Below are 26,027 nucleotides of genomic sequence, written 5' to 3'. Positions count from 1 at the left end.
CATAAAAATTAATAATTGTTTGTGCTTTTTAGTCTCTCAAAACCTATTACGCAGACTGAAAAAAAAGTTTGAATCAATGGCTAGATGTGTCCGCTGTAAAATATGTGCAAATCTGCTGAAATTAATAGACTTGCACCAATTAAGTATAATTATATAAATATTCATGCTGATTTTAGCAGTCATTTGGTACTTATAAAGGAAAGTAATATTGTTATGGAAAATATTTGTATCTAGTATTTATCATCACTGTGCACTTTTGTTGTTAAGAGGATTTCTACTGTGGCAATATGGAAGCCCGAGTTGTTAATTTTGCTTTTCTCTAAATTTTTCTAAGTTCTTAGTTGACAGAGGGTCTTGATTTGGAAAGGAAAATTATTAAAAATAATCTACAGACTTTGGTAACAAATTACTGCCTTCAGAGCCAAGTCAATCTTCAAGCTGAACCTTGTGATTTAGAGGTATCTTCTAATATGAGTATGGAAATTATCTAGGATAAAGCAGCATTAATATATCAGTGTTTTCCTACAAATACAATCTCATTGTTTACCTAAGCAATCTAGCTTGAAAGCGCTGAGATTGTGATGAGAAACTGGGGATATTGGAATGCAGTTGAGCAAGGAAAGAAAAACTTGTGAGTGGGGGAAGGTGATGTAGCTTTGTTTTGAGTTTGTCTCAGCATTCTAATCTATTTTAACTGGCAATGCATTTAATTACTTTTCTTTATGTTCATTGTGGTTTGGCTGTGATCATAATTGGTAAGTGATCTTTGTGGCCTTTTGTCAGCTCATGAGCTTGTTTTTGTCTCTTTTTCTTGCCCTGCTTTTTTGATGAGGGGGAGTGAGACAGTGGCTGGGTGGGCAGCTGGCAGCTGTCTCAAGTCAACCCACCACATGCAAAGAAAATGACAGCCTAACATCAAATTAGACATAGATATAACAGCAAACAAACAGATCTTTCTACAGAGTGCAATGGCGTTTGATCTCCATCAGCACAGTAGTCAGTGTTAAAACTACCCAAGTTTGTTTTTTTTAGTTCTTCATATTCTGTCATGAAATCAATAAGAATAAATTGTCTTTCAAACTGAAAACTCCATTTAAACCGCAGGCTATGTTAAGATAATGTTTCTGGTAATTAATTCAGCAGTTTAGCTGAATTTAGCTGAATTCAGCAGTTTAGCTGTTGTTGCATTTTGTACCTATTTTATCACTTTGGGCTGAAATGAAAGATACTGGAAAATACTGAGTTTTATCTGTAAGCAGTTACAAGTTTTGAGATATTATTTACCTGTAAATGCAAATAGCATGGGAATTCTGAGCCTAATTCTCTGTGTCTATTCCTTTTCTTGTTTTGTACGATTGAACAAAAGAAAGTGACCATCTTCAATACATCGTCAAGCAATTAGAATTTAGCAGTGAGAAATACTACTTGAGTATGATGGTTAAATTGAACTTTTATGTCTTTATACAGTTTAAGGACTTAAGCTGTTCTTGAAAAAGCTTGCTTGATATTAGCTTTCAGATTTATGAAATGCTGGGACACAAATGTGCTGCTTCTTTCACATATTAAGGAGAATAAATGGCTTGCTTGCGATTTTCCTTTTAATTGCCAGATTCTGTATAATGTCATATAGTGTTGGGTTGGTTGGTTGATTGGATGTTTGTCTTGTTAATTACTTAGTTTAATCCTAGATGTGCCTGAAACATTTGGGTTTTTTCTAGAAGGGTTTATAGGATTGACTTTCCCCTCAACTCTTTGTGACCTTAACATGCCAATTCACTGGATTCCTAAAGTGGAAATGAATTCAATTTTTCATGCTTTATAAAAGCAGCTGAGTTGTGCACAGTCCACTTCGTAGTTTCATGTATTTTCTTAGCCAGAGGAAATTTCTTGCTACAGTGTAGCTATCCACATTTGTCTTCCCCTGAACTTGATGTCACTGATTATGTTTTAGGCTCCAGCTGGAGTGTTTTAGATGGGGTAAAGATACTATTGGTTATTATCCATCTGCATGGATAGGTCTCTGTAAGCAAACAGAAACAATACTAAGAGTGTGGGATCCCTAAAGAAGTTCATGATCTTTCTGGATCAGCTAGCAAATAATGCTTGCTTAAAACTATCATGAGCAGGCAGTAATTACATACAAAAGTAAACTATATCTTGGGTGCCTGAGACCTCTTTCTCCTTTCTGAAGCTGATTAAATAATGTAAATGCCTGCATACATACATAATAAGCATCTGCGTGGTTGGACTGCCAGAAACAAACACATTTATCATCATTGCTGGGGACTTGTTGTGTCGTGCAAATGTGTCATCGAAGTCTGATGCAGCAGTAGCCCTGTGACAGATTTAACAAGATTAGATGACCTCCAAAAAAAGCTTTGCAAAACATTACAGATAATGCTATGCAAATTGACAAGTAGCATAGACAAAAAGCTTAATAATTACTCCTTCTCCTTTTAAAAACATTTTTCTCTTTTGGAGGTCAAGTCAGGTTAATTTATAGAGTCTGAAAGTGTCTGTTACACATGCTGTGGTCATTTGTCAGTAAGTGTAGGGGGGAAACAAAAAACCCAAACAGGCTAAATTAGGAAAAGTGATCAGTGTAGATTATGTTATCAGGTCTTCACTGGGCCTCAAAGGTCACGGAATTTCAGTTTACAGTTGGACAAGCTCCAGCAGAACCAACACTCAGAGTTAATGTGACCCTGCTGGGTTAGAAAAATGATTTAAAACAACCAAAAATCCCCAACAAACCATTGAAAAGTAATTGCTCCAGCAGTGATACATTCCTATGTTGAAGGATTTCTACTGGATAGTGTCAGTGACATCTAATTTATGGGTCAGAGTTCCCATAACACTGTCTCATGATTGCTTTCCAACAGCACAACTTTTCTCATCAGAGGACTTCATCCTGTTGAGTTGTTTGTGGATTCGTGGCCATTAGATTGAACTCAGATCAAATATTAAAACTTTTCAGTACCCTTTCCCATGGTACTACAGACAAGGAAGTGATTAATTTTGCACATAGTCCTGCCAGCTTTAAATAATTATTTGTATATGAGTTTCAATAATTTACAGTGGACTACTTTTAATTATTCACCCTGATCTTCAGAGAGCCCTTATTGCATCAACTAGAGCTTCTGTAGATGGACTGAACTTGTTTGATACTTGGTTGTCTTTCAAGATCACTGTAAAATATGTATATCTACTGCAGAATATGGAAAACTGAAGTTTGGAGGGTTTTTTTACAAAAATAGGGTACTGGCATGATTGCTTTGAGCAGTTGAGGAGAGCTGGACACTTGCATTTTCCATTTGGATAAGGATTTAGCTTTTGAATCCCGTCTTTTGATCAAGACCATCTACCTCTTCTAGAGAAGAAAATTTGAAGCAACTTAACTAGATTTCGTTCAAGTGAATTTCAGCTGGCAGATCCAACCTGTTGACTATGGGGCATGAAGTCCACAGGCCCAGCACAGCTCCAAGATAACCCCTTCCTGAAACATGAGACATGTGGAGACTGTCATTCCTCAGGCTGGCACTTTCTGGGCTTTGCTGCTGGCTAAAGTGGGCTGCTTTCTGAGATATCCCAAGAGCTGGAAACTGTGCTGTGGAAAAGGTGTGACTAAGCTGCTCTTCTTAGCAAGGGCTTAGCAGTGTTATTGCAGTGACCAGCTGTAAGGCTTTCAGGGTCAGCCACGTGCAGTACTGACTTCTCTGTAAGCATGTCAAGTCATGGCTTTGTAGTCTATGACTAAGCATGTAGGGCAGATGGACATGTACATTTTTAAATGTCCAAGAAAAATGATTTTATACCCGCCTGAGGGATGGTCAATAGATGTAATAATGGTTTGGGACAAAATTCTGATCTGATGTTTTGAGAACTTCTTTTGAAGTCTCCTTTGGAAATGAGACACTGATGGCTCAGCTATTTGGGGAGTTTTGGGAAGTGTGTGCATGAAACTAGAACAAGCAGTAGAGATTCTGGTAAGTAAAAAGACATCTACCAGTGCATTGTATGCAGGACTCTCAGTGTAGTTTGAAAGGCAAATGTAATATCATGTAGGTGAATGACTGGTTTGAATTATTAAACCCTGTTAACCTTTGTGTTATATTTGACAGAACTCTGAAATCTGTTTTTGTGGGGTTTTCATTAAAGATTAGCAGCCTACGGTCAGAAATACTTCCTCAACTTCACTGCAGTAATAAAAAGATGTGGGGAAAAAAACCCCTCAAACAAAGAAGTCATGGTCTTTCTGGAAAAATGAAGAATTTTATCAAAGATCTTTTAAAGAAGTTGTGTGAGTTGACAATATCTGTATGGATCTGACTCTGTGTTCCAGCTGCAGGGCAAAATGAGGACCTAATATTACACAAAAACAAGCTAGCTCTCACACATTAGTGAAGCTTTGTAAAGAACTTTTTCCAATTCAAATCATAGCTCACTTGCCAGATTGGCTATTTTCCAGTTGGATATTTTGGTAGCCCAAGCAGATGATGAGAGAAGGCAGAGGAGAGAGGGGAAGGATGGGGTTTCATGCCATTCAAAAAGACAGTGTTAAAATAAAATAGACACTCCTCATTTTGTCACTCAAAGGGTACAAACACTAAGCCACTTGTTTTTTTTTGATTAGTTACTGCTGGGTTTTATTTGTGTGTACTTGTTTTTTACTGCATGATCTGAATGGTAAAGGATATTAAAGAGGTTTCAAAAGATGTTCAAGTGTTGTGCTGTTCAGTATGCTCCAATACCATCCGATACATCATTTGGAAATCTAGGGATAAAAACAGTCTACAAGTCACTGCAGAAGTTTCGACATTAATGATAACAGTTGGAAATCTAATAATTTAGTTAGATGTGTCTCTTCTGTATAATACCTTGAACTTCTGCCAGCTAAACACATGTAATTTCATTGATGTGGTGACCTCAGCCCTGTCTTCAATTTCCCCTTTTTCTTTCCTGTTGGCTCACCCATGACCATTTAGAGAATTTTGGATTTAGTCAGATTGATCATCTCAGTAGGGTAAAAAGTCTTAGGCAACACAGACAAGCATTCCTGCTTGTTAGGAATATTATAAATGCAGAGAAATTCTTATTCAAGGCAAGTTATGATCTATGTACTAATAGTAGAAAAACTTTGAAGATGGGAACCATCACATGACCAATTAGGCTAAGAAAACCAAGAAAAAAAGTGTTACCCTTTTATCTGTTCAAGGTGGAATACTGCTGCACTGGTGTGTTGCTTTTTTTAGTAGCCTATAATTTTATTTTTTCTGTCTTGAGTTGTTCTTACAGTAGAGAAGAATGCATCTTGTAAGTGGGTTCCAGGCCAGCAAATTCAAGATATTTGTATTTTTGCTTATGTGAAAGTAAGAAAAAACAATTCACATTAGACACTATAAGCCAGTTAGTGCAAGAATCAGTTTAAAAAAGGAGCAACCAACTTTTCTCTCAGTACAACACTGTGTAGATGGTTAAATGCAATGTGATTTTATATACTTTGTTATACAACATTACCTGTTGGTCACTGCCAGAGCCAACCTGTTGCACTGCCTCATTCAAGAGAGAATCTTTTGTCCCAAATCTGTTTCTCTGAGATCAACAGGAAGGCAAAGACTGCCTTCTCTTTCTGAGTTTTTCATGTTCTGTAACAGAGTACCCATTCAATAATATGCAATTTATGCCTCTTAGGGAAACTGAAAATTTAAGAATTCATCTTTTTCTCACCTGTACAAAGCTGAAAACACCATGTGATAAAATTTATTTAGGGCTAAAGTTCAAATAATCTTCTGATACCTGAAATTTCAGTGCTCTCAGAAAATATTCTGTTCATGAACCCTTACAAGCTTTGCAACTGCTTAATTCTTCCCACCCCCTTTTATTCCCTTGATTAGTTATCAATTTATAGGAATTTCAATGAAAATACTACCCAAGGGAAATCAGTCTGTAAAGTCCATTTGAACACTTTAGAGTTCAAATGTCCTCTCTGCTGAGCAAACAAAAAGAGGGGTAATGAATATTGAAGTCTGTCCTCATTACAGCATAGCACCTGTGTGTGTGGCCCAGTTGCCTGTTCAGAATGCTGTAAATAAGAGCCAAGAAGTTACTTCTTGTGCACACAAGTACATTTTGCACACAAAACCTAGTTACTTCTTTGCAAAAGAAATATTTACATTCTGAGTTTTTGTGTCAAATTATGTAGCTACTTAAAGCTTATATACATTTAAAAAGAAATCCTAAGGCATTATACAAATTCAAGGACAAAACAATTCCAGAAGGACCAATAACTAGGAGGTGTGAATTCTGGTTTTAATGAACAGCAGTTGAAGGCTGGACAAATATACTAGCAGCTTGTTAATATTCTAATTATCCTGTGTCCTGGTCTTTGTCCAGATCTCATTCCTGGCTGGTGTATTGGAGTATGTTTGAAGTCAGGCAAGGACCATTCCATTCAATAACAAAAAAATCAATTTAAATGAGCTTTTTCAGAATAATATCATGCATTATCTAAAATACCAGACATTTGGATATGGTTCCTGGTTGTCCTTGTATGATCGTGAAATAATAAGAAATAAATAATAGTATGACAAAATATATTTCAGATTTGGTTGATAACTTTAATGTAAATATTGATAAATACCTCCTGTGATGCAGTCATTGTTTTTAAAAAATAAGCCCCCCCAAAGCTTCTGTAGTTTGTTCACTGACTTCACAAGTTACACTCAGATTTCAAATTTTTAAGTGTGTTGCATGTATTGTATCAGACATCAAAATGTTGCTCCTTACTGTTTTTAGAAATGTAGTGTTCAGTAGTAAAAGGTGAACAAAGCTCTTGAGCTTAGTGGTAGCATTTCTAAAGAATAGTGCTGATAAATTAATTAAAAGCAGTGTAGAGACATGAAGCATGAACATAAATATTTGATAGCACACCACAAATCTTCATACTTACATTTCATTCATTGTGACCAGGAAGCAGATCCTTACAGGATAGCTTTCCTGGCATTGGTTGGCTTTGGGGTTTGGAGTTTTTCTCCCTGTGAATCACGAGTAGTGTCACATAAAATTACGCAATGAATGCTTTCTACATTTTTAAGGACTTTAAGGCTCACTGTGATTGACACAAATTTAAGTGCATGCTGGCAATTATTGTCAAAGTCGCTTTGAAAAGCGAGCCCTACCCAACAGTATTCCCCACGTGCTGAAGACTGTGCAAGGAAAAAATTCTCAGGCCCAAAGTTTGTTATATTTTGTAAGTCAGTGCTGTACAAATGCAGTGGGAAGAATAAAACTAGAAAAAAACCCAAACTTTCCCAGGCTTTTGTAGTTAGATTCACAAACTGATTATGAAGAATTTTGAGGCCAGGTGTACAGTTCAGTTGTTAGCATATTGCCAGCTAGACCCTTTGACTTTTTTGTGTACATTAAATAATTATGTTCATGACTAGTTTCAAACAGATGTGTTTGTAGCATAAAGTGTACAGGACTTGAAAAGTATGGCCATAAAAGTCTGAACTGCCTGTTTTCAGCACAGCAGTGAAAGGGATTGTACTAGTAACTGTTGAGTGCAGGCTGTTTTTGACATTAATTCATTGAAATGTCTTGCAGAGTTTGAAGTCAGAAAACAATTTTGCATTTACTGGCTTCATTAAACCTCTGACAACGGAATCATAAATATTTTCCTACTCTTTTTGCAACATAGACTGCCTAGTGTTAAGTCCTTACAATTTTGGATAAGGAACTTGCCTTAATGCTAATGAATTTTTTTTTTTAGGAAATATTTCTAATTTGGAATCTGATTAGACTGGTTAATGGAGTTAGTACAATTTTGACCAATTAAGCCACGGTAGATACTTGAAACATGATGTTTAGATTACGACCTGGTTCGCTTTTCCTGTGACTGTTTAAGTGCTCATCTTTCTGTTTCCTTGCATCTTCAGCAACTGGTTGCCTGTGCAAAACCCAGTCCCTCAGATGTTTGCACTCATCTGCTCCATGTCTCCATGCACAGAGTGGAAAAAAGTGTCATGAGTCACATGCTTCCAGCCTGTTGATCTAAAGCCGTATGTAGATTTTAGACATACAGGTCATACTGCAGTCCTAGCTCTTTAAAATATCTCCTTTGCAGTGTTTGTCTTGTCAACTTTGCCCCTCCTTGTACTTCTTTTGCACAGTCTTTCTTCATTTTCTCTTTCTTCTCTTTCCTTTCTTGCTCCCATGTAATTCTTATATAGCTGTATTTTCTGACTGCAGTTGTACAGATAAGTCAGTATTTGGTGTCTGTGTTTCATCTTTTGACAAGTCCATCACTTACCCGTGACTGGAAGTTCAATTTTGTGCAAAACTCTCCTCTTTGCCCAAACTTCTCATGCTGCCAGGGAATCAAAGCAAGTAGGTTGGCAGCTGATGATTGCATCAGGTGCAGCATCTTGTCCTCAATTTCCTCACAGCAGAGAATGGCTTTTGCTGCACCAGAACTTCAGCTGGCAGTACCCCAATAAAATCCTCAGCAAGCCTTACACTATGTGGTAATCTTCCACCAGCTGGGACTGGAGAACCTGAGGAATAGAATTATTCACAGGATGATATTTCTGAGAATGTGCTTTATACTGACTTATTATGATACAATTTCTAGCAGTGGTACATTTTAAAATACCTGTGTAATAGCTCTGGGTTCTGCTGTGTGTCTCAGTGTGTGAGTAAAACTTCAATTCTCCTTCTCAGAGTTAGGTGATGAATCTTTCTGTTTGCTGAGAAAAATTCACATCTCTGTTTTAGTGATAAACCAAGCACATTGAGTCTAATTCATGGCTTTCTCCCTGAGTACTCCATGAGCTTATTTTAAATAAAACACCCATAACTGTTAATAATAAGAGCTGGAAAAAAATAACATGTCACATATGCTGGAAATTGTGAATATGCTGAATTCAAGTAAACAATGCAGAAGAGATGGGGCGATATCACTACTGCCTCATCTGGTCTCCTCACCTACCACTGGCAGTCCATATATCCTTCTGTAGATCAGAACAGATGATTATGGTAGTAATGGAGCATATAAATGTAATATAAAAATTGCAATATTAACTAGAAAAGTCCAGAAATTTACTTTTGCATGGCCACTGGAGCTGTGTCCCAGGTGTAACTTGGACATTGTATTAAAATCTGTTCACAACTTAGATAACCAGTGATGACCTACAGCCTGCTTCTTCCCTAAGGAGATGGAGGTGAAACACTTTATCTTATTTTCAGTGTTGTTATAAAATGAAATCTTAGCTACCCTTAATATCTGTGGCTAAAAAAAGCATTTGTGGTTTATTGTGGACATTGAAAACACTAGATGCTGTATAGGCAACAATATGTTGTGGCAAAATCTGAAAGTTGAAACTGTTTTTGAGAGAAAATTCAGCTTTTTTTTTTTCCCACCATTGAAAGTCAAATGGCAACTGAAAATATTTTTGTTTCCTTTTTGATGTCTTAGTAATAACATGAGGTATTTAATGCCTCAATAACACAATATAGCCATACTATATCAGTATTCCATATTGTTTAGCCAGTGCTTAGCTAGTGGGAGTGAAGAAAATAGTGCTGCAGCAATTTATAGGGCAAATATTGCTCTTCCTGTAACTGCAGTAAATCTAGTCCACATAATGTCTAATTTATTTTTCCACAGAGGATCTCATAATTCAGCACAAAAAACCCTGATGCTTCCTTTAGGAAAATTAACAGGTTTTGCTTAAATGCCTATTCAATATTATTACTTTTGGATTGCCATTGTTATTGGAAGAAGTAGGAAAGCAAGGATTTTTATTGATAAAAGCTGGGAGTCTTGTTTTAGATTTTATTTTTTTCCCTTTCAACTGCTGACAACCTCCTCTACTTGACAGCTGACACAATCTATGCATGCAATGCTATATTTCTCAGGAATTTTCTATATCATAGGCAGAGTTGTTGGGGGAGATGTGTATCTCAGTGGAGATTTGACAGATCATGACTAGCCCAATAGCCTCATTTCTGGGATTGGGTTATTTTTGAGTTGGTTGCAGCTAATTATCCACAAGTCAATATATATACAAATATGTATAAAAATGAATGCTTCTGGAAGGTTTGCAAATAAACTCCCCAAAACCCTCAAACTTCACCATTCTAGTATAAGAAGCTAAGGTTACATGACTGCTCACACTAATTAATTTCTTCATTTTCAGAAGTCTCTGTGTTCATATATGGATAATTTTACAAGCTAGAATAATGACAGGATAACTGCAGCTCACTTGATGAAATTTTGGTTCTGCTACTCTCATTTACTCCATTTAATTATTTACCTTTTGGGTGAAAATCCCTTCATATCATACAGGTTATGTGAAGAGTGGTGATAGACTAACCCAATATTTAGTCTAATCCTAACCTGAGAATTCTGGTTCTGAGGGCTGGATGTACCCAGTATTAGCCAGTAGGATTCTTCCAAGTCAGATTTTTGTGCAGCCTGTGGTGCTACTGAGCATCAGATGCTTTCATGTCTAATTTAGGTTTCACCTAAAGTAACAGCTTTGGCTTGATACAGCTTTACCCATCTTTTTAGAGTCATTTTAGCAGGGTAGAGGTTTGAAGGGATTACTCTTATGTATTTCCATTCCTGTAGCTTTCTCTCTTCTGCACCTTTCTGTTGTGCTTTTATTCATCTCAAGGAAAAATGCAAGCTCAAAACCTGACCTCAAACATTTGAGCAGGGCTTCAAAGGCAGCTTCAACAAATCCTACCCATCCCAAGATAAATTTTTGTATTGCTGTGCATAGTCTTAATATTTTAAATGGCTCTGCACAGAGGGAAGGATCATTCCTTTGCCAAGAATTCTTGCCAGGAATTGATGTTTTCCCAGTAGATTTGTACACTATATGTCTAGTGGGGACAAAGAATCATGGCAGCGTAATTAAGCTGCAGAAATTAACATCAGAAAGATTTAAAATTTGGGCCCAGAGGCCTGAAGTTAGACAGGAAATTAACCAGGCCATATTTTCAGGTTCAAAAAGGATAAAGTTTGTAGTACTTTACAAGTGAGACTGCATTGTGTTTCTGCATCTGAATGTTCATTATAAAGCTTCTATTATAAAGAAAATTCATAATGATTAGACTGTTGTGGGCTGGATTCATTAAAAGGATTAGCTTGTCTTTGGGCATATGTGTTTATGTAGCTCTGAGCGTGATATGTGTATATAAATCTATTCCCACACAGAAGACTTCGTTAGCTTTAACTTGAGATTGCTTGACAACATAGCCCACCAACACAACCTGTAAGGAGGGGGGGAAAAGCAAAGCTGTTCTTTCCTGTATTCCTCACTCTATGTTGTATTAGTTAATTAGGTCTAATTACTCTTTCTCTGCCTTACGCAGGAAACTCTGCATCTCTTTTCATTCCAGATGATAGGAAAGCAGTTCAGACATCAGCCCAGTTTCTTGAATATATTGCGGTCATGGTTTTTTTCTGGTGATTGCTGAAGGTGTTATCAATGACATGATATGTTCTCCCACGCCTTATTTTTCATAGTTTGCAAACTTACAGGCTTTGTAACTTAGCCTACTTTTGAGACAAGACTGCAGATGGAATTTGTCAAAGGAAATCATCTTGAGTTGCAGTGTTTTGAAAACGTCAGTGTATCATGTTGGTCTTGTCTTGTTCTTAATTTGCCTGTATTTACATCCAACTCCACTCTGCTTTTAATATGTTCTGAGAATATATAATAATTATTTGTGATAATGGTGACATATGGATGGTGGGACAGCTGAGCTTAGTGGGTAGTGCCAGTGCTTCACCAGGATAAGTGCTGTGGGCAGTTCTGAATGTGACAACAACTAAGGAACCATTCCATCCAAATACAACTCCCCTTTAAGGGTTTTTCCTTCCTATTATTTCATTTCTACTTGCTTTGCAGAACGTATCCTAACCTGTGATTGGCATTCCAGAAGCTTATATTTGCCAGAAGAACGTATCTGTAGCCATCAACTGAAGGATTGTTCCCTAGTGGCTTATCTAATAAATAAGCTTTTTTTCTGGAAATGTCACATATATATGTAAGGGACAAAGATCATTTGGCATCTCTGCCAGACCCCCTCCATCATGCTACGTTTACTGTCACAAGACATTTAGTTTCATAAGAGAGCAGTTACGCCAAGTATTCCTAACAAAAATTGAGTACCAGTCAAAACTGCTTTGACTGAAAAACATGCTACAGGGTCATAAAAAGCTTGAAAATATGCCTCAGAAGTCAGCAAATGCTACTGTTCCCATTCTGTCTGGAGAATGGGTGGGTTTTCCTCAGGTTACCAGTGCTCTACTTCATGTTACTCTCGTGGATTTGCTAGGGGATGTGTATAGCAGTGTCCTCTGCTACTGGAAATCAGCAGAAGGATTTTTCTAAAGACTCTTTCCATAAAACACAGGAAGGCTGTGAGGCTGTGTTATATATGTATAACACATGGTTTTCACTAATGAATGGAACAATTTCATTTGAGGATATTGGATTTTTATGGAATTACAGAATATGGTAATGTTGGCATCTTGATTTATCATTTTATTTAAACCATGCTGAGGGAATTCATGACATCAATCTAATCTAGTCAATGTGTTTATATATTCTGTGACACACTGATGTACAAGTTACCTGGGCTGGGATAGTTGGTGTGTCACTTCTGAGTCCTTTTTTTTACCTTCCTGCTTATATGCATACTACATGTCAGGATGGAAGATGAGTAATGTGTTCCTTAGTCTGTCCATACATTAGCTCTACCTAATTTCTCTTGCTCTTTCCAGGTCTCAAATTCCTTTCATCCCTTGATTAGTAACCATGGTGCTTGTAACATGCTGCAATTATAGATTGGAATGTACCAGCACAGAGTAATTTATGCAAAAGTAATTACTTAAATGACTCTTCATTATATTGCAATCAAATCCTAGATGCTTTGGTATAGATGTCGTATATCCCATCTCAGCATGCTACTTAAAGTCTTTTGAGTCGAATTCTGAAACTATGTAAATCAGTTCAGTTCATCTATACAGCTCCAGTGCTTTGAAAAGGGCTGCAGAGACCAGTACAACTATAAAAGAAAAGAATTTGAACTTCTAAACCAACAGAGAAAGGTAGATTTGAGTGAGCCTAAAGCACCCTGAGAACAATAGTCTCGACAATCTAACAATGACAGCGATCAAATTCTTTCTTCTCTCAAATTCATTTGATATAATTTTCTGCATTTTTACTTTAGCCACTGAGTTAGCCACAAAATGATGAGTGAAGCCAGTTTCAATTTAAGCTGTACTGGGGTTTTTGTTGCATGTGGGGAGAAGGGGAGTTGCTGGCTGAATGACAGCCTTTGCAGTGTGGTAGTCCCAGCTTATCTTGTGATCCCATTTAAGCTTTATAATAGCTGAGTTGCCTTTGACCATTCCCCTGGCAATTCTAGGCAAATCTGGCAGTAGCTTATTTGGAGAACTGCATTGCAAGATGTGTAACTGAGGCCTCAATATACTAATGAAATTAGCACGTCTGCATCATGTTGCAGGGTAGGGAGGAGCATTTCTAGATATACAGTGGCTTTAATTGAGAATACTGTAATTGATTGAATTCTGATTAATGTGGACGCTCACCCTCATCTCCTCTGTAATTTAGGGTGAAATTTAAAACCACCCAAAACTTCTGGCAAAGCACAAAAAGGTTGTTATCCACCATGAAGTCTTTGTGCAAGCACCATTTCTGTATTTTAGGCGATGCAGCAATGTTTTGTTGTGCTTTGAGTGAGTGCAAGGAAAATCTTCTTTGTTGGTTCCAGTTTTCATTATATATAGAGATTTGCATAGAGCACATTAGTTCAATCAAGTCTTATGTAAAATAATTACAGAAAAGTCTAAAAAAATTCTCAGCTATGGTACTTAACGTGGTCAGCAGGAACTGCCAGTGAGAATCCATCCATCTTTCTGGTTCAGCTACTTTGTCATTAGGTAAACAGCATGGCATCTGTGTTTCACAAAAGTATTCCTTCCAGCAAGACATGTTTCCCACTTTGTTTGAAACAATTCAGTGCTAAATGTCTTTATTTCTTTATAATTCCACCTCCTGCTCTCCATTCTGTCTACTAGGAGACAATGGCACTCTGATCTCAATTTCTGCATGAGGAGGTGATGCCACATATGAAATATTTTTGCCTTTGGCTAAGTTTATTTATATTAATACTTGAACAAAACTTGGGCAGCAAGTTTAATGCTGGCCAAAGAGACGCTACAGCTGCACTATTGCTACAGTTCTAGTAGATTGCTATTATTCCCAAATATATATTTGATATATCCTTGCAAAAGTAAAGGTTTATATGAAGAACACATATTTGCTCTTATTCTGCTATTTGAAGTATCTTTAGACTATGTAAGTATCTTTAGACTATGCAGAGGTAATTATTGAGGCTTTGCTTCAGTTTGGATGCAGAGATCTGAAAGGGAGGTTATCCAGAGCTGGTGAATGTACTGATTATCATGAATTGTCAAAATCACAGATTTTAAGTCCTCAAGAAGAAAGGAAAAGATCTTCATTATGTACATGACTTCTGAAAAGTGTTTCCTCTTTTTACAATACATGGTGTTACAATTTTTTAGATAACGTCTTTCCATTTTTCACTAGTTCTGGGCAAACATATCTCATTTTACATTTGGAAGGACAGTGCATATTTGAGGTAAAGGTGTCCATTTCTCCTGCAGATGTCTCTTTCAATTTTGAGAATGTGTCTATCTGGTAAGTGAATGTATGATTGGTCAGTGTGGGACTTACATGGTCATTTTTAGCCTGCCAAGGGAGCAGGACCAGTGAATGAGCACAGATTTTGGTAGTCTCTAGCCCGGAGTGCCCAGCAGGTTGGTGGATGCAGTTGAGCCCCCACCTCTGCCTTTGCTGTTGTCTTAGTGCCAGGTAAATGAAAGCTAATATGGGGTGTCCTCCTGGTGAAATCCTACCTGCCTGTAATATATTGATCACTTAGGTTATGACACACTGAAAGGCATTAAAATGCCCACTCTACAACAGATGTGTGTCCCCACACAATTGTATTTAGGGAGAAGTGATGACTCAAGATAGGAGAACACTCAGCCTTTTCTTCCCTAAATACACATCATCAAGACCTGAGTGTCCCTTTCATTTTTTCTCTTTTCTTCTAATTTATTACCTATTTTGCTAGAAGAAACAAATTCATTTTGAAAAAAAAAACCCAAAACCAACGTGGAAAGACATATATTATTTATTTTGAAACCTGAAACTGGTTTAGAAAAATGTAAAACATGAAAATTAGAGCTTTGAAATGTGTACCTGGGGTCAAGCTTGTGGAGAAGGATGGAGAAAACACTAGTGTGAAGGATGGCGAAAACACTAGTGTGATTCTGTTAAACCTGATATAAAAATACAGCAACTTCGCAGTCTTAAGTTTGGGTATGGGCCCTCTGTTTTTTTTGATGGTCCAACACTTCATTTTTCTGTGATGCTCCAGTCTAATAAATAGGTCAAGTTTCTGTAAATTATTACTTAAATCAGGGAAGGAATTTAACACAGTGTTATTTCTCTTTCTTTATGTCTCTTTCCAAATACTCAAGTCTATGGATTGGTTTTTCTGAAATTCTGTCACCAGTCATCCTGTTTACTTTATGGGCATGATGAATGTATACAAGTCTGCAATATTAATAATCAGAGTGATATATGTAGAAGAAGAAATTTCTATTGCTGGTAAAGTGCACAAGTAGTAAGACCTGTCTTATGAAGCAAGCCTGAGCTGAAGATTTGTTTGTGGAGTTTGCCTTTTTGGGATTTTGTCTCTGGTTTAGAATTGTTCTGTTTCCAGACTCTTGGATTTTAGTCTTGGCAAGGAACAAACCATTTCTTTCAGAGTAAGTATACAGTAGTATCTTGAACTGAAGCCTTCAGGGGGTTTTTTTATTTACTTATGGAAAGTGTTTGCCATTAATTTACTTGAGATCACTCTTGACTAGCAAAGAGAGAGACAGTGGACGTTTTATTTAGTAAAGCCCAAGAATCTGTGTGGAGGATGAATTGATTTGAACAAAAACAACAGCATGAGCTCCTCTGCATCATGTCAATGGTTTCACCATATTGAATTTGAAAGAGTAATTATTATCAAGTCTTTTTGAGAGGTGAAAAGGAAGAGGAAAGAATCTTTCATGTTATTATGAGTTGTCATTAGTTAAAAAAAAGTTTTGTGCTAAGAAATGCACATGTGAGTGATATAATTTGAGTATTTTCAACATTGGTTAGAAAGATTATCTGTTATTAAAACTGCATCATTTAATGATTGGATTTAATTAAGGAAAATTTTATCCTGTCTTGACAACCTGAAAAACAAAGTTCTCCTAAATTACCATTTTTGTGTTTCTTTTTTTCAATTCACAAACTAGCAAATTGACTACAGAAAATGTTTGTATTGATGTAAGGAATAAACTAAATACTACCAGAAATTCCACATTAAATAAAATACATTGGATAAACTTTCAAATTGTAACACTTAGACAAACGTTTACATAGATCCATTGATTTTGACAGAGAAAGCATCTAAATTACTTTTTTGGATCTGTTCCCAAAGTTCTTTGCTTTGAAAACTCTTCAGAATTAGCATTTATTTTTATTCTTACTAATTAAGTATCTTGTGTGGCAATGCCGAGGTCTTAAAAAAAGGTCTCCTGAGATCAAGTTTTGTTTTATATTCTGTAAGTACTAAATTAATCCTAAAGTGTTTGGATTTCAGGTATTATCACAGTATGGACTGCAGATATCAGCTGTTACATAGCTTTCCCTAGTGCCATAGTCAGAGAAATGGGGTGGATTGGCACACACAGTTACCTCTGGGGTAGAATGATCATTGATCAAAAGCCCAGGGCCAGTAGGGTATTTCTTACACTCTTCAGTAAAGCTGCATTTAAAAAAGTGTTGTCTACAAAGTTTGCTGAATTTTAAATACACTTTGTTGGGGCTGCTTGCCTGTCTCATGGTTTTCTTTTGCCTTTACCACTTTTAACATGTGCTTGTTTCTTGTACTTACATTAAGAGCAGACTCTCCAGAGGGCTTTGTTCTTTCACTCACTTCACCCTGTGGTTCCCTTGTGTATGTTTACCCAATTTTACCTGTAGTACACACACTATATATATATATGCTTTTGAATCCTGGAGAGTTCTGAATCCCTTCATAATTTTGTAGTAAAAACCTGGGTACTGTTATTCCAGACAAACTGCACACTTAAGAAGTGCTGGCTGCTGCTGACCCAGCTGCAGAGCACTGTACCAGGCTGTGTCTTGTCCCTCTTGCAGTGAAATGTGTCTAGCTTTTGAGGAAAACCAAACCACGACCATTTAATGATGCCTTTCCTTGTTATTGCTGTTACTGGCTTCCAGTATGAAATGTAGTCTGCAGTTATAAATTCAAGTGAATGTTGGCTATGGCGCTGTGATTTTGGATAAAACTAACAAAAGCTACTCCTACACTCCAGTTCAGTAATTGTGCCTTGGGAGCAGAGTGCAATTAGTGGGCTCTAAGTAACTATAAGTCTCTGTGCAGATTCTCTTCAGATCTGCAGAAAATTACAGTAGAACTACCCTTTGTAGATACATAGTAAGATAAAGAATTTGGATTCTTTGTAGGTGCTTTGAGATTTGGGGAACTCTGACTCAAGAAGCATTGTGCAGTTTAGTTTGCATTGACCAGTGCTTGTAGGGTATTGATTATCTGTCATATGTATATCCAAATTCATTGTTGGTAAGGGGAAAAGAGCTTTAGGATGAAAGGATTAAAAAATATCCTGCTGCAAAATGAATTGTGACATGCACATAAAGAGGATAAAATCAATATCAGCACTTGTTGGTAATTGTGAAATTTAGACAGATTCCATGTATAGCAGAATGACAAAGAATAAGCAAATCACTAAAAAGCTGAATTAAAAGCAGGCTTCTTGAACTTGTAATCTGAGTGGTAAACAAAATGTAAGTAGTAAAATCCATGATCTTACAAATTATTTAGTAGATAGGTCACCAGCTTGCAGCTTCACATTGGATAATCAAGACTGCTTTTGTTTATATAAATTGGTGCTGCCCTTACTCCTGTCTCTGTGCATTTGTCAGGAGAGCACAGAAAGAATTGTTTCACTGTTGAGCACTTGCTTACTGAAGTTTCCTAATTCAAAACTGATGTGAGAAGCAGGTTTTTGTAGGATATTCTTTGTGGTTGTGGGTGAATACTTGTGTGTTCCTGTTCCCAGGATGCCATGATAGGCAGCTGTTCTCAAAGGATGCTAAATATTTTCCTTCAGAGAGTATTCAGGGATAGGACTCTGCTATGCGTACTGCAGGCACAAAAAAACCATTTTACCAGGAACCTGAAAACATCCCCAAGTTCATAAATGAGCATGGTATTAGTATTCCTCTGTCCACTCTAACTAGGATACCTCATGCATATTGATAATCTGTGTAAAAACCAGTTATGGTTGTGGTAAAGAGAAGGATAAAGATCAAGGAGTAGCTGATACTTTTTCCACATGGGACATTGCTAACTGAGCAGGTCTCCAACTTTCTATCTGTGAGTTCTAATGCCATCACCCCTGAAATGAACTAGTCTCACCATTGTTTCTATATTTTTCTCTCTTTGTAGCCCAAATCTCTCTTTATTGAATATAAATATTGTGTGCTGTTGGTGTAACATAGTGATGTAACTACAATTTACTGAGCTTCTCTGGAGATAAGCAGCATTGACCTGGTGTAGGAATTCTGTGAAGCACTCTAATCCAGTTCATCCCTGAGCCTCTCTAGAGAGACGAAAATATCCCCATTACCTTTACATGCTCCCTTTCATTAGGATTAGTATCGTGTTCCTCCAGTGGAAAAGAATGGTGTCATGTCATTCATATTGATATGAGCAGCAACGTGACACCCAAATAAAGCAAGAACCAAATAGTCATCTGTAAATGAGCTCCATATAGAAGTTTCTTTCTAAGCGAGTCAAATCCTACTTAAAATACATTTAGAGGAAATTAAAATAAAATCTAATCCAGAGCCTACTAAAATTACTAAAGAGTTTGTTTGCTGCAGTTCTCAGATAATGAATGCATTCAGAAGACTGTGCTCTGTTCATATTTCTGCTCATATTTTTATGAGAAATGAATAGCATTTCCTCTGAATTATTCACTCTTACCCTAGACTGGGAGGTTCCTATGAAACTATGCATAAAACATAGTGTTAGATCCTAAAGGTAAATTTAGAGCTATTTTTATGGAGAGGTTTTTTATTCATAAACCTTCCTGTAGAGATCAATTCTTGCATCTTGTGTCACTTGCATCTTCTTCACTGACAAGCTAGAAAGCTTTGAGAATAGAACTCATTAAGGGTGTAACTGCTGATAAATGGCAAGACATTTCACTTATAAGTCAAAAGTATGCTTCCTACATCAGCCAAATATTTTAACTATTATGTAGAATTTAATGCAGAATTAAATGCCTCCTGTCAGAAACTAGAGAATCATAAAAAGAATCTGTAGAAAGTTTATCACGATTTAACTATTCTGTTCTGGTATGTGCAAAACCTCTTTTGCCTCTCTACAGGGCCCTGCTGTTATAATATAGGACTATTTCATATGGTATTTATGTTATTTATTAGCTAAATTTCATGTTTCTTAATATAATACAAAATGGACTGCTATCAGTGAAATCAGGCTATACTAATAGTAACATTCCAAGTGCTTTAAAACGTGGGGTTTCAGTTGTTGTTTCTTTTAATAATAAGCATCAGTAAATTTGGGCTGATTTTTCTAGGCAACATCACTCATTTTTAAAAATTACCATGTTTGCCTCACATGTAATTGACTTTGGAGAAGGATATAACAAAAAGATTGTGCCATTGGCAAAACCAAGCTTTCACTGATGATGATAACTCAGAATTAGTGTTGTATCCTTAAATACAGTGTGTCTTTAATCCATTAAAATAATCCAGTACTCATTTCTACTGGTGTACAAAGCATTAGAGACATTAAAGTTAACAGGTCAAGGAACCTCAGACTCAAAAGTAATAATACATCTCCGTGATAGGAAAAGGAAGAGAAATATAGACTTTATTTCACGACTATTATTTGTGCATAATCCAGAGTGAATGGAATACTACATGAAAGCAGAAAAAAGAGACAAGTCCTGATACAGAGTCTTAAACAGACAGATTATGGTTACTTTTAATTTAAAATTATTTTGGCAAAAATTGAAGAAAGAATAAAATTACATTTGGAGTAATTTGTGTCTTTCCACTGACCTTATAATGAGAAGGACATTGCTGAGATTAGGTTGCAACAGAGACCTCTAATTTCAGTCTGCAAGATATGAAAGATTAGGCAGATTTGATCTGTGAAGCTCAAGGGTGTCTAGAATGAGGAGATTATCATCAAGGTGTATAAAACCCTGGGAGAGAGGGAACAGGATTGATGGTAATATACTGTTATTAGAGATAAGTAATTAAATCACCAAGACATCTAAGAATTTGGATAGGAAGAATAAATTATTTCCTAAGAAAGGGAATAATTTTCCCTATGCAGAGAGAAGGTGAAAAACAAACCCAGTACTCTGAGTCAGCCTTGATCAAATTGGTCCAGAAGGGAGCTGAGCTTCATTTTGAAAATATTCGTTTATGAGCAAATTTGGGCTTGCACAGCTGTGTTTGTTGCTAAAAACTAGAGCTGTTTCCCTTTGCACAACTGACAGGAGCATTAACTTGTCTTTACTCTTACTTGGGCATGAAGGGCCTGTAGTCACTTACTTTTAAATACCTTTTCTTTCCCAGCTGAGACGACACTGATTTTTGCCCTTTCACAAATGGTGATTTGTGAAATGGAGCAGGAGTGCCTTCATGCTTGAGAGGGTTGCAGCACTCATTAGTCCATTCACAAATACCCAGATAAGGTACTATGTGGAAGATGTATTCCTGTCAGTGGAAAAAGAGTAGATCAAAACACAAAAGAAAAAATCTTTTTTATCGGTAAATATATGAAAGAGAGACTGACTCTGCCATGTCTTCGTGAAGATCACAGTGCCACAAACAGCATCAACTCACAGAGTATTCAACATTACCTTGTGCCATTCCCAGCTGATAAAGACCATAAATGTACAAAGGCCATGAATTCCCTAGGTGCTGTTAGCAGATAATAAAACTGGCAGTAATGATGTTACTGGAGGTGTTGCTTTGTCAGAAGAAGCTGTTCTCTCAAAGGGAGCTGCACCAGACTGTTCTGCAGATCCTGTGGGTGATTCATCTCTAATTTGGTTGGCAAAGTAGTGATTGACTGATTGACGTGGTAGAGAATGCATTAAGGGCTCACCTGCTCCCCTAGACAGCTACCGAGAGATAATAATGGAATGTCATTGGCTTAGGCATTATTATGCTTATCTGTGCCATCCCTTTCAGCTTTTATCAATTTTATGGCAGCTGCAGGCTTTTTTCTGCTTTTTGTCAGGCCTCATTCATTTGTATTATTTTTCCATTGGAGATCTGTTTAATTTTTTCCCAAAGCAAAGCTATGTGTCTTATAGCACTAATAAAATTCTTGTCTCTTTTCATTGCAACTTGCCTCCAGAGCAGGGCCTTCTGGCATCCTCTGCAGCAGAGGAGATAAAATAATCAATAAGCCTGGATCTGAAAATGAAATGCAACATTTGTTTTGTTACTGAGCTCTACATGGCCTAAAACAGATGGTTTTGTGATGCAGTTTTTAGTGTGCTCATAAGGATTTTTGAGATATGTGTGATTTTTTATTTTGAAAATATAAATTGAATGGATGGCTACTAGCATAATGACCTGACATCTATTATTCCCCTTCACAGATCAAAAACTGTAAGTGATGTACAATTAGAACAATGCTTAATAGAACTCTTGAAATTAAATGGAAGTGTAGTATACCGAGAGCATGAAGTGCTCTCATTATTTTCTGTTGAAAAATATTTTAGTCTGTCTTTGTCATTGCTTGTTTGGCTGCTTGCATATGTTGGTCTGTGCTTCTCAGCTAATGTGGTGGCAGATAGTAAATGTATATGCATCAATATGGTTAGTAAACATTATTTATCTGGGGGTGGCAGGTGTGAGACAAAATGTGAGTTTTATGTATATTTATTCTTTCTGTATTCTTCTAATTAATATTTTCTTGCCAGAATTTATTGGAATTCAGTTTCTGTCAGATATGGTGTGGTAGTTTCAAAATGAGAAAGAGCTTCCTACTGCTGCATAACCAAAGAGGCGGCATTTGGCTACATGAAGAGATATCCCTTATCTGTGATGAGATTTGCTCTGTTTATTCCTCTGCTTTTCGGGAGAGCAGCACTGTCGGGGCAGTCTTCCAGATTATGTCTGTTTTAATGTTCATGAGAGGGATAGCAGAACACTTCAGTGTGTGCTGTTTGTTATTCTCAATTGGCAAGAAATGGTACCCAGGAAGAGCTTCCCTTCCTTAGATCCATGTACAGCAGCAGGTCAAGTCCTGATGCCTCTTGATCACTTCTACAAGTGGCCACTCCTCCTTATTAGGACACTGATAGCCACAGGGACAGAAATGTAGTAACCAACAGACATAGCCAAGCAGATCTGAAGTTCTTTTGCCTGAGAGTTGTCTCGGAAGCTCTTGTAATATCTCCAGTACACCTCAGGAAACTGTAATAGCTTCAGTCTAAGTGAAGGATCCACATCTTTGAAATCAATGTGCTCTCCTCGCAGACAGTTATTACAGCCACACTGAAAAAAAAAAAAGTTTCAGCAGTCTTTAAAATTTTTACTATACAGAGGATGCAAACTATTTCAGCTTGTGAAAATGTTGCATTAATTAATTAAAAAAAACCCACCTACTGTTCAAGATTTTGGTAAACTGCCAGAAACAGAGAAACTTTTCAGTTTGACATCTACTTATGGTTACTGCTACAGCTTCATTTTTGTTGACTATAAGTGAAAGAGCTGGTGAAGAAAACTTCATAAAATGTACAGTCTTCTGAAGATTAAAGATATTCCGTAAAACCATGGGTTAACTGGTCAGCCAGTTGCCTTCAGGAAGCCATGGATGTGCTCAAGTTCCATCCATTACCAAGGCTTAAGTTAAGAGGAAAGCTCTTGAGCTATATGCAAGCTATATGAGAGAATGAGTATTCTAGTATTCAGTTAGAAACCAAAGGTGCTACAGATTTGGGATGGACATTCCTTCCAGAGACATGCAAAAGAGGCAAAAACACACATTGAAATGGTTGAATACTCACTTTCTACAAATGCAGTACCCTCAAGACAGTCAGTCAGATCATGTCAGGACTTGGAAGAAGAAGAGAGGAATTTGCATCTGGCTAATCACATTTCAGTATTTAGAATATCTTTTTATTTTTGAACTTCACCTCAACCCAAACATCAAATCTTGTGTAGGCTGCCAGTGCAGATGCTATGCCTTAAAGGCTTAAATGAAATAAAACACAAATGAGACTGAGAGAATTTGTAGTCAAAGATGCAAGCGTGTTAATCCCAATTTGTAAAAATAGTCACCTTTTTTTGTGTCCTGAAAGAGAAGACAGTTCTTAATATTGCCTACTATGTCACACAACTGAGGAAACTCAGAGATTTACAGTGAAATTGATTAATTTGTGTCAAGGATGGAAAGTAAACACCAAGAATACAAAGGCATCTCTTCAAAACATTTTATATTTGCTTTAAGATTTCATACAAACATTAAGAAGCTTTTATGGTAACTTGTTCATTGTGATATTTAATTTGCATTCTCAGTGCACTAAAATTTCTTTGCTAGTGAGGGATTTTGTTTTATCTTGGCTTCCAAAACATTTCCTAAATATTGCCTTTTTGTCATGTTGTTCCTCACTTATATAGAGATGTTTTCTGTTGATAACAGTTCATCTTTTATGCACTCCATAGGTTACCAGCATTAATTTTTTACTAATAAAAAATTGCACTTAGTCCTGGAAGTAGGATGTGTATCTATGGGAAAAGCATTTCCTGTTCAGAACCATGATGCCTGACTTTATGAATCAATGGACTGTGATCAATTCTCAAACATGGCATCCCAACCACCATAAACCATTATCAGAGTTCCACTTGCAAACACTCAAATGGTTCTCTTATTTCTGTAGCCTCACAAGACCATGGCCTGGGTTTCATAGAAAAACTGGGAGTTAGGCCGATTGATCAACTCAACACAGTAAAACAAATTGTAGGTTCCACTGACATCCACTGGAGCAATATTGGAAATGCATATCCTTTCTGGAGGTGGTTGAGGTTTGGGAATTCACCTGTGCAAGATGATGATTTATATTTGTAGCTGTGTTCACTTCGAACATTTTATCAGGGAAAAAAAAAAAAAGAAAAAAAAAAGAAAAAAAAGTAGAATTTATGAACAATGGATATTTCAGCAGTGCTCTGAATGGACTAACCTTACCATGCTCATTTCTCTGTCCAGCAAAGGCTCTGGAGACTTGCACTGGCTGTATGAATACAAGATAGAAAGCTTTACTTTCTTTGCAGTAAAAACTTAGAAAAGCATGGCCTTAAATGTAGAATAAGTTAGTGTTATTTTGGTTTAAGATAGAGAAGAACAGAAAATTTGTTTCTGTTGCTGAAAAGACACCTCTTTGACTCTTTAGTGAAACTCCACTTCTGAATGCAAGATCTCTGCTGATAAAAATTATAATAGAGCTATTATTTAATAGGGCTATAACTTCCACTGGGTACCTTTAAAGGGTCTCCCAACCTTTAGAATAGGGGAGCTGTCTTCTTTCATTATTACCTTTGAGGTAAACCCCAGAGGATATCTCCTTGAGACTGGGAGCTGAAAATGATTTGTGAGTCAAATGGCTCTGCTACTGATTGCTAACAGAGTCATCGAGGTTTTGAGGCTGTCAATCCTCTTACTTTTCATACCACCACAGCTCTAAGTGCTCACCTGACTTGCTGCTTGTGAAGCAGCATTCCTTGGCCAGCATGTTTCCTGACTGTTTTCTTATTTAGATTTGATCTTATGTACTAAGCCAATTCAAGGATCAGTGGAAGTGATTTATAGTTTTGACTGTGCAGGCCATTGTTGATCTGGTGTTACAACAGAGGATCGAGCCTTCACAGTACTATCCAATCTCTACTGGTTTTTAACCATCTTAGCTAGTTTTTACAAGGTCAGACAAAATAATTTAACTAGGTTCACCACTTCAAGGAATATTTAGTGGGTCTCCAGAAAGGCAAATTGCAATCCTTATGTCTGGTAATGTCCATTCTTCTCTGGCATCTCTGTCTCACAGAAATCTTCAGGAGTTATTGGTAAAGATTAAAAAAAAAATTGTTTAGAAGATTCTACAACTTTTGTGTGCCTTAACTGTCAGATTAGTAAAGGGCACCTCTGAGACAATGCCTTTAGTGTTGGTAATCTCTAATGCCACTATGAGAAGTGTTTTCAATTATGTAACAATGGGCAGCCACAGTCTCACCAATGTGGATCAATGTTGTTTACTTGCTGTTAATTCCAACCCTGGGAGTCACCCCATTGATACCACACTATTATGGAGCTCTTTTATTAGTTTATTATTTTATTAATTATTTTCCATGTAACTACCCAAAATCTTGATTACTGATTTTGCTGCATAATCTGTCCTTTGTACCTCTGCTCCTCTTCCCTTATATCCAGTACTGGTTTCACACTTTAACATATGAGATACTTTTTCTAGGATCAGTAACTGTGAGTTTAGCTTCTAGTCTAATCATCTAATCAGAGAGGTTAATAATCCCCTTCTGGATATTATTTATGACAGAATCGTGGTAGATGATCTGAGAAACTCTCTGCAGCCATAGCAGAACACATTTGTTCCTGTCTTTAGCTCATCAAGGCTGGTGTTATAAAAAACGTCTGCCATGAGTCTAACTTATGGAATGTCAGATCTCTGGATAAATGAAGATGAACCTACTATACGTTATCTGACTTGTACTTCAGGCAGAACAAAGGCAGTGAAGAATGCA

General features: G+C 36.9%; 1 protein-coding gene across 1 annotated transcript in view; it reads left to right on the top strand.

Moving 5' to 3' along the window:
* Positions 1 to 26,027, top strand: part of GRID2 (glutamate ionotropic receptor delta type subunit 2) — a 681,673-nt gene that overhangs the window by 315,024 nt on the left and 340,622 nt on the right. The gene's annotated exons all lie outside the window — the stretch shown is intronic.

The sequence above is a fragment of the Zosterops lateralis genome, assembly GCF_965231275.1.
Source record: "Zosterops lateralis genome assembly, chromosome: 5".
Taxonomy (NCBI): Eukaryota; Metazoa; Chordata; class Aves; order Passeriformes; family Zosteropidae; genus Zosterops; species Zosterops lateralis.
This window is presented reverse-complemented; position numbering and strand designations above follow the sequence as displayed.